We start from the raw sequence: 9,241 nt of genomic DNA, 5'->3' as shown, positions 1-9,241 counted from the left end.
GAAGATGGCACCGAGGCTAGAGGGATTTTACCAAAGCTTAGAGGAAAATTCCTAATCTGGAACAATCAAATCTCAAATCTCCCTTTTCTAGGCAAAGTTCTGGAATGCATGGTGGCCTCACAACTTCAGGGATTATTGAAAGAAATGAATTATTGAGCTCCTTACCAATCCTGCTTTGGCCTGGCTATGGAACGGAAACTGCTTTGGTTGCCTTGGTGGACGGTCTCCGCAGAGAGCTCGACAGGGGAGTGTGTTCCTGTTGGTTCTCTTGGACATCTCAGTGGCTTTTGATACTATCAATCATGGTATCCTCCTGGGCCAGCTCACCGAGATGGGGCTAGGGAGCACTGTTTTCCAATGGCTCTAGTCCTTCTGGGAGGGCTGGTCACAGAAGGTAGTGCCAGGAGACTCCTTTGAACCCTTGGCCTTTGTCCTGTGGGATCCCTCAGGGGTCTGTTTTATCCTCCATGCTTTTTTTAAAAAAATATACTTTTTATTGAAGTTTCAAATACATATAATAAAAGTTGGGATTGGGGGAGGGGAAATAAAGGGGTAGGAGGGGAAAGGGGTGGGAAAGGGGTGAGTACAAAGGAATAAGGGGAGACTGGAAGGAGGGATGGGGGAGGGGGAGGGAAGAGGGGGGAAGTGTTTAGATCTTCCATTCTCTTTCCTTTCGGAGAATATTGTGTAATCATAGATACAAAAACATGCTAAACAAAATATATACCTAACAAAAAACTCATAAAGAGAAGAAAAAAAGAAAAAACCAAAGAAAATAAGTTAGTCCTTTTTGGTGGTACAGATATTACTTTGAGAGGTAAATATTCAGTTTTTCCCAATTTGTTTCTCTAATACATTTTCCTCTTGATTCTTTAAGTAAAAATGTCAAACTATCAATTTCTTGTATGTCCACTAATTTCTGTAACCAAAGTTCTTTTGTTGGTGTTACGTCCAACTTCCATTGCTTGGCGAATACTATTCTTGCCGCTGTAGAGCTGTACATAAATAAACGGTTCTGGCCCAATCTACTTGTCCGAACGTATCTCCTCCTATGAGCCAGGAAGATCCCTGAGGTCATCTGGAGAGGCCCTGCTCTCGGTCCCGCCTGCCACACAGGCGCGGCTGGTGGGAACGAGGGACAGGGCCTTCTCGGTGGTGGCTCCCAGGCTATGGAACACCCTCCCCAGAGATATACGGCAAGCCCCAACCCTTTTGAGTTTTAGAAAAGCCTTAAAAACATGGCTTTGTGCCCAGGCTTTTAATGAATAAATGATAAAGACGACCCAGATTGTTATATGGATAAAGTTGGAGGATATTGGACGAACGGATTTTAAACACGTTTTATGTTTTATATTTTATACTGTATTTAATTGGTTGTATTTTTTATATGTTGTTGTTTTTAATGATGTATCGGCATCAAATTGTTGCCAATTGTACGCCGCCCTGAGTCCCTCCGGGTGAGAAGGGCGGGATAGAAATATTTGAAATAAATAAATAAATAAATAAATAAAATATCTTCGTCTTTTCCAAACTGTGTTTCTGCGTCTGTTATTCCCAGTAAGTAATATTCCGGCTTGAATGGAAATCTCTTGTTTAATATAATTTGTGTCTCTGCATGTATTGTTTTCCAATAGTTTTTAGTTTTTGGGCAAGTCCACCAAATATGGTAGAAGGAACCTTCATGCATCTTACATTTCCAGCAGGTATTGTTATAAGATTTATACATCTGGCCTAGCTTTTTAGGAGTTATATACCAACGATGGAATACCTTAAGCCAGTTCTCTTTCAGCTCAGTCGCATATGTATATTTTAATTTTTTATTCCAAATTAGTTCCCAATCTTCTAACATAATAGAGTGTCCAATGTTTCTGGCCCAATTGACCATACAGTTTTTGATTACCTCGGTCTCTGTTGACCACTCTAATAGTGTCTCGTAAATTTTTGAAATTGTCTTTTTTTTTTTTTTGCATAATTTGCATAATTTTATCCCAAATGGAATTTGGATCACTGAAGCCGTTGTGTGAATCTTTAACGAATTGTTCTTTAATTTGGGCGTATTGGAACCATGACATATTTTTGAATTGCTCCTTCAAGGCATCTTGTGATTTTAACTCATATTTGCCGTTTTTTTTCAACAAGACATCTTTATAGCTTGGCCAAATAGTCCATCCCAAAATATGTCTCTGATTTGATTCTAAGGAGGAAATCCAGAGAGGGGTTTTCTTATAAAAATATAATTTGTATTTTTCCCAAACCTTTATTAATGCCGCTCTAATAAAGTGATTGCCGAAGTTTTTTTCAATTTTTCTTTTGTCATAACCCACATAAGCATGCCATCCACGGCGCAAGTCGAAGCCTTCGAGCATTAGTATATTACTGTCTTCCAAAGTTGTCCAGTCCTTCACCCATTGTAGGGCGCACGCTTCATAATAGAGTTTAAAATTTGGTAGTCCAAATCCTCCTCTTTTTGTTAGATCAGTCATGACTGTGTATTTGATTCTCGGTTTTTTCCCTTTCCATACAAATTTTGAGATATCTTTATTCCATTCCTTAAAAAGTTTTTGATTTCTTATGATGGGTAGGTTTTGGAATAGGTATAGTAATTTTGGAAGTACATTCATTTTAATGACCGCCACCCGTCCTAAGAGAGAAATGTTTAAATTTTGCCAGTTTTGTAAATCTTTTTTTATTTCGATCCATTTTTCTTGGTAGTTGTTTTTTAATAATTGTGCATTTTTTGCCGTTATCCAAATCCCCAGGTACTTTATTTTCGGGACCACTGTAAGCTCTGTAAGTTCTTCTAATTTAGTCTGATTTTCCTTTTTTATGTTTTTGGTTAGCATTTTTGTTTTTCCCTTGTTTATTTTCAAACCAGCTAGTCTACCAAAACTCTCAATTTTGTTAATCCAATTTATTATCTGTGTCCTTGGTTCCTCAACTATACAAATGATGTCATCTGCAAAGGCACGAATTTTATATTCTTGTTTTCTTATTTTAGTACCTTTTAATTGTTCATCTTCCCTAATATTCCTAATCAAAGTCTCTAGTGCAAATATAAAGATTAAGGGGGAAAGAGGGCAGCCCTGTCTCGTTCCTTTTTCGATTAAAATTTGTTTTGATTGATGGCCATTAATTAACAATTTGGCTTCCTGTTTTTCAGAAATTGCCTCTATTGCATTTGAAAAGTAATATCCAATATCTAATTCTTTTAGAAGTAATTAAAAAAAATCCCAATTAATGTTATCGAAAGCTTTTTCTGCATCAATTGTGATTAGGGCCAATTCTTTTTGGTGGAATGTCTCATAATACTCTATGATATCTAATATGCATCTAGCATTATCTTTTATACATCTGTTTGGTAGAAAACCTTTTTGTTCGATCCCGATCCAATCATTTAAGAAAATTTTAAATCTGTTAGCTAAGATTGTGGTGAAAATTTTATAATCCGAATTAAGAAGTGAAATTGGTCTAAAGTTACTTACATCTGAAAGATTGTTTTTATTCTTTGGAATTACTATTATATCCGCTTGCCTCCAAGTATCGGGAATTATCTTCTCCTTTAATACTGAGTTCATTATTTGCTTAAGATATGGAGTAATCTCTTCTGACAAAATTTTATAAAAGGACGTCGGGAATCCATCTGGGCCTGGAGCTGAGTTCGATCTCATCAATTTTAGCGCCTTTTTGATTTCATCATCTGTAATGTCTTTATTTAAGAACTCTCTTTGAGTTTCTGTTATTTTTTGCCATTTTTGATTACTCAAATATTGGGAGATTTTGTTCGGGTCTATCTTTTTTATAGAGTGTCCTAAAAAACTTTTGAAATTCTGTCATTATTTCCTCATCTGACGTGCAAACCTTTTCTTCTTTTTTAATTGTTATTATCTGTTGCTTTTGTTTTTTCTTTCTAATCTTCCGGGCTAACCATGCGCCGGGTTTATTTGCGTTTTCGAAATTGTATTGTTTAATGAATTTGAGTTGTTTTGCTGTTTGGTCAATTTCTATATTGTTCTTTTTGTTTTTCAGCCCCAACAAGAGTTTAGATAGTCCTCTGTCTTGTGGCTTTTCTTTTAGTTTCTTTTCTATTAGGGATATTTCCTTATTAATTTCCTTTATTTTTTGGTTTTTCTTTTTATTTCTAATTGCCTTTTGTTGAATAAAGTGTCCTCTTAGGACTGCCTTAAATGTGTCCCAAACGATGTGATTTTTAGTTTCCTGGTTCCAATTAATTTTGAAAAATTCCCGCGTAAGTTTTTTACAGTTTTTTATATTGTCTTCTCTTTTTATTAGATTATCATCTAATCTCCACTTTCTCATCAGTCTTTTTTGGTTTAAAAACATTTCTATCGGGCAGTGATCTGACTGGTCTCTGGGTAGGATGTTAATGTGGTTTACTTTAGTACAGAGTGAATTCGAGATCCAAACCATATCGATTCTAGACCATGTCTGGTGTCTATGAGAGTAAAAGGTGTAATCTTTCGTTTCCCTATTACGCATCCTCCATATGTCTTGTAAATCGAATTCCTCTTTTAATGTTTTAAAGTTCTGTGGGATAAGCCTCGCATTTACCTTTTTCTTGTTTTTTATCTTTTTACTAGTGTCCAGATTAGTGTCCAATATTCCATTAAAGTCCCCTAATATAATTAAGTGATCAAAATTCGAATTGTCGATCTGTTTTTTGAGCTCTCTTACAAATTGTCGCTTGGGACCGTTTGGGGCGTAAATATTACAAATAAGAATTTTCTGCATGTCCAACTGAATTAGAACTGCTACATATTGTCCCTGTTTGTCTTTGAATTGTAACATGGTTGGAATATCTTCTCTGACATAGAGTACAACCCCCCTTTTCTTTGTTGAGTCTGATGAGCAAAATTCCCTTCCTAATCTTTTATTGATTAGGAGGGCCTCATGTTTATGTGAGATGTGTGTCTCTTGGAATGCAACAAAATCGTACTGTTTTTGATTAATTGATTGAAGATGTTTTTTTCTTTTAATTGTTTTATTAATTCCGTTAATATTGTTAGAATAAAATTTCAGTTGATGTTGCAAGTCACCTGCATTCCTGGATAAGTCCATTTTAGGCTGCCAACTTCTTGTTTCCTTCCTTGTCTGTTGCTTCTTCTTCTTCTGTTAGGATTTCCTCCTCTGTTTTGTCTCTCTCTTCCTCGTCGTCTTCACCTCCAACGTCTGATACTTCTGAGGCTTGCAGCTTTTTGTCTAATTTGAGACCTGTTTGTGGGGAGAGGTATCTTGCTCTCTTTGGTTTTTTCCTTTTTGCTGAGGGAGGAGATGTATTTAATGGGTTATCGTCTTTTCTTTGTATGTATCTTTTGTAAAAGTCTTTTGCTTTGTCTTCGGTTGTTAACCAATGTCTTTCTCCTTTAAAGGTTACCATAATACCTTCGTTTCTTTCCCATCTGAATCTGATCTTTTGTTTTTTCAGTTCTTCTGTTAGAAAGAAATATTTTTTCCTTCTAGTTAGGGTTGATTGTGGGAATTCTTTCAAAACAAAGATCTTTTTCTCTTTATAAGTTAGTGGATTGTGATTATTTTTCATCAGGACCTTGTCTCTTATGTGTTTTCTTACAAAATGAGCAATCACATCTCTTGTGGCCTTATTCCTTCTTGAGAAATTAGTTTGTATTCTATATACTTTGTCTAATTCATATTCAATAAATTCTTCTGATTGAGTTAGTAAATCTGCCAACAGTTTAATTATGATTTGTCTAATGTCCTCGTTGGATTCCTCCTGGATATTCCAGAATCTTAATTGGAATTCTTTCTCATGTTGTTCTATTTTTTCCTGTAGGTTCTCCAATTTTGCATTTTTGGCTTCTAGTCCATCCAATTTTTTCTGCATTTGTGATTGAGTTTTGGTCAATTTTTTGTTCTCTATTTTCAGGTCATTAATATCCTTGTGTGATTTGATTAGTTCATTTTTCAAATGTCCCATATCTTCTCTGATTTCTTTTTTCATGTCCATCATTTCTTGATATAGTTCTCTCTGTTGTAAGTTTTGTTGATCAAGTTTCACTTGTGATTGTCTTTGGTATTCTTCCTGTCTATCCGCTAGCTTCTGGATTTCTCGAAGAATATCCTTTAGATTGATCTCATCTGTCTGTGAGGGTCTTCTCCCGGGACCTCTGTTATCTTTTATGTCCTTCTCCAACTTAGCCTTTGGGGTAGCCATGTTGCTGCCTGCGATGTTGTAAAGGGAGATTTTAAGAGTGAATTATGAGAGGAAAGGAGAAAAGGCGAGAAGAGAGAGAGAGTAAAGAAAGAAGGAAAGAAAGAAAAGAAAAGAGAAGGAAAGATGACAGAAAAGGAAAAAACACACACACACACACACTTATTGGATTTTCATCGTTCAGCGTTCGTTGCAATTCCCTTCGTCAGGCTTAGCTTACTTCTTCTTACTTCAGCTATTTGCTTTGTCGCCCAAAGTTTTTCTTTTGCCTTGGTCTTTTTGAGTTTAATCCCACTTTGTCGTTGTTGTTATCCACTGGCCTGGAGATACAAGCTCTGACGGAACTTCCTAATCGCCGGACTTCCTGAGTTGCTGAAGTGATACCCTTCTCAGGGCAGATTACAATAGGAGCATTTCCGGCTTTCGAGCGGGAGTTCCTTTTGGGCTAGAACAGCCTCTGTAGTCTCCTGTTGATATTCGGCTGTGGAGGAGGCTGGCTAGACTCAACAACAATTGTTTTCCAAGGTCAGGTAAGTGCGTTTGGTTTTAACCCGTTGCTTATCTCAAATAAGCTGAGCTTCCAACTTCCAGCTTCCCGTTTTAGATGGTGGTCTTAGCGAGTTCAGCCAGCAAGATAATTCTAAACTGGGAGGATAAGTCTTCCCAGTATATTCAATGAACAGTTGGACTGCTTGTATTTGAGGTTAAACAAACATCCAAGCCTGTAATAGACTTAGTTCGGAACAGTCAAACAATTCAGTCCGTAAAGTAGCAAGTCTCCGTTTAACTGCTTGGTCGTAATTTTATCCTGACGGAACGGGGCGCGCTCGGCCGCTTCTTTTAAGTTGTTACTTCAATGAAGGTATATAACTAAATTCCAACGGGTGTCCAATCTGTCTTTGCCGAAAGAAAAGAGAAATTTTATTGGAAACTTATGGTTTCCTCGCCCTGTGGCTTGTTCTTTGTGGTTTCTTTTTGTGATTAAAATGAGCTTGGTCGGCAGTATGTGCAGACTATCGCAGCTGCCGAATCCGCGGTTTGCGCTCTCCAACAAACACCCGGATCCGTTCTCCTTGACTTAATTCGAGGGTCGGCTCTACGGGGTGCTGGGGCCTTGCGTCCCTTCTTGCCTCGATCCGCAAGAAGAGGGGAGCGAAAGCTCTACCCAACCGCCGGAGTCGTTGATTTATTGAGAGCTCTCAATAAACCCGTCCTGCCGCCATGCTGCTCACCGGAAGTCCCCTATCCTCCATGCTTTTTAACATCTACATGAAGCCGCTGGGTGAGATCACAATTAAAACTTGTGACCCAGCTGCGCCCGTACCTTAAGAAGTCTGATCTGGCTACAGTGGTCCATGACCATCTCACATCCAGATTTTAAAAACTGGATGTGAAACTGCAAATTATCTTTACAACCCTAGCTTGAGATTCATCTTAATTCTTCAGAATGTGTGGTTGAAGAACTTTTAAAACAGAAAGTGAGTACAAAGGAGATGAACATTTACAGTAACTACAGCTCCTGGGGGAGAAGAGGAGTATATAAACAAATAAATACATAAATAAATAAATAAATATTTTCTTTCTTTTCCTGCATCTACTTACTATTTGTACCTCATCCCATCAGGTTCTTTTCTTTTCCTAGGTAGAATCTATTCTTTCATTTCTCTTTCTTTCTCCAGTATGCATTTTGAATAAAATGATTTGAATTGAGATTTGAATAAAATGTATACATTTTAGTGCATTATATTGTTTTCACTGTGTGTTCATTCATATTTGAAATACATGCATTTTCTTGATATTTTTCAGATGTGCACATTTTTTTCAGTTGCATTCAGAGAGATTCCAAAGCACAAATTACGTTTGACATATGTACATTCTGGAAAGTGTGGCCTGAAACTAACCAAAATCAGATTCTTTGCACTTTCCTACTGAGTACATAGTTCTGATTTCCCAATAAAATAAGCAGGGAAAGGATATCCAACCACTGAAGTCCTGTAAATTTCAGGGTGGGGGAAACACTTCTGGTTTTAGGAACACAAGGTGGCAATTTGGCAGACATCTAACAAAATAAAATCCAAGTCTAATTTTACTTGGATTTTTGTTAGCTTTTGGACAACGCCTCTCAGAATTCCCCAATCAGTATGGTTGGTATCCATATTGGCCTTGGAAAGTCTGTAACCAGCAGTCCAAAAAAGTAACTCTGACCAAATCATAAACCTTCATCAGTCTTCTTAGGAAATACACATTGAACTGGTGTTCACACTTGGGAAAGTAATTTTCTTCTACACACCAATTATTTGCTGACTATAAATGTATAGTTTGAGAAACAACTTTTTGGAAATATCAAATATTCAGTATATATGACACTCAGAACCTAGAAGGACTCCATGAGACCTTTCTACACATGTAGTAAAACCTGGAGGTAATCAGGATAAAGTGAGGGTGGCTGACTTTTGGGGAAAGTGTGGATAGAATCAGGTTAACAGATGAAAAGCACATGTTTAAAAGGTGCACTTAAAACCCAATTCCGCTCAATGACTGTCATTGAAAACAGGGTTCTGTCCTGGGCCCGGTTCTGTTTAACATCTTTATTAACGACTTAGACGAAGGGTTAGAAGGCACGATCATCAAGTTTGCAGATGACACCAAACTGGGAGGGATAGCCAACACTCCAGAAGAAAAAAGCAGAATTCAAAACGATCTTAACAGACTAGAGAGATGGGCCGAAACTAACAAAAGGAATGTGTTGTCGAAGGCTTTCATGGCCGGGATCACAGGGTTGTTGTATGTCTTTCGGGCTGTGTGGCCATGTTCCAGAAGTATTCTCTCCTGACGTTTCGCCCACATCTATGGCAGGCATCCTCAGAGGTTGTGAGGTATGGATCCATACTTAATTTTATTGTAATGTTTAATCTTAATGGATTTTTAAATTTGATGTAAACTGTTTTTTGATGTATATGTTTATATTGTAAGCCGCCCTGAGTCCCCTGATGGGTGAGAAGGGTGGGGTAGAAGTGATGTAATAAATAATAAAAATAATACTCTCTCAGCCTC

This window comes from Anolis carolinensis, chromosome 1, assembly GCF_035594765.1.
Source record: "Anolis carolinensis isolate JA03-04 chromosome 1, rAnoCar3.1.pri, whole genome shotgun sequence".
Lineage (NCBI taxonomy): Eukaryota > Metazoa > Chordata > Lepidosauria > Squamata > Dactyloidae > Anolis > Anolis carolinensis.
Note: the sequence above shows the minus strand (reverse complement) of the source record.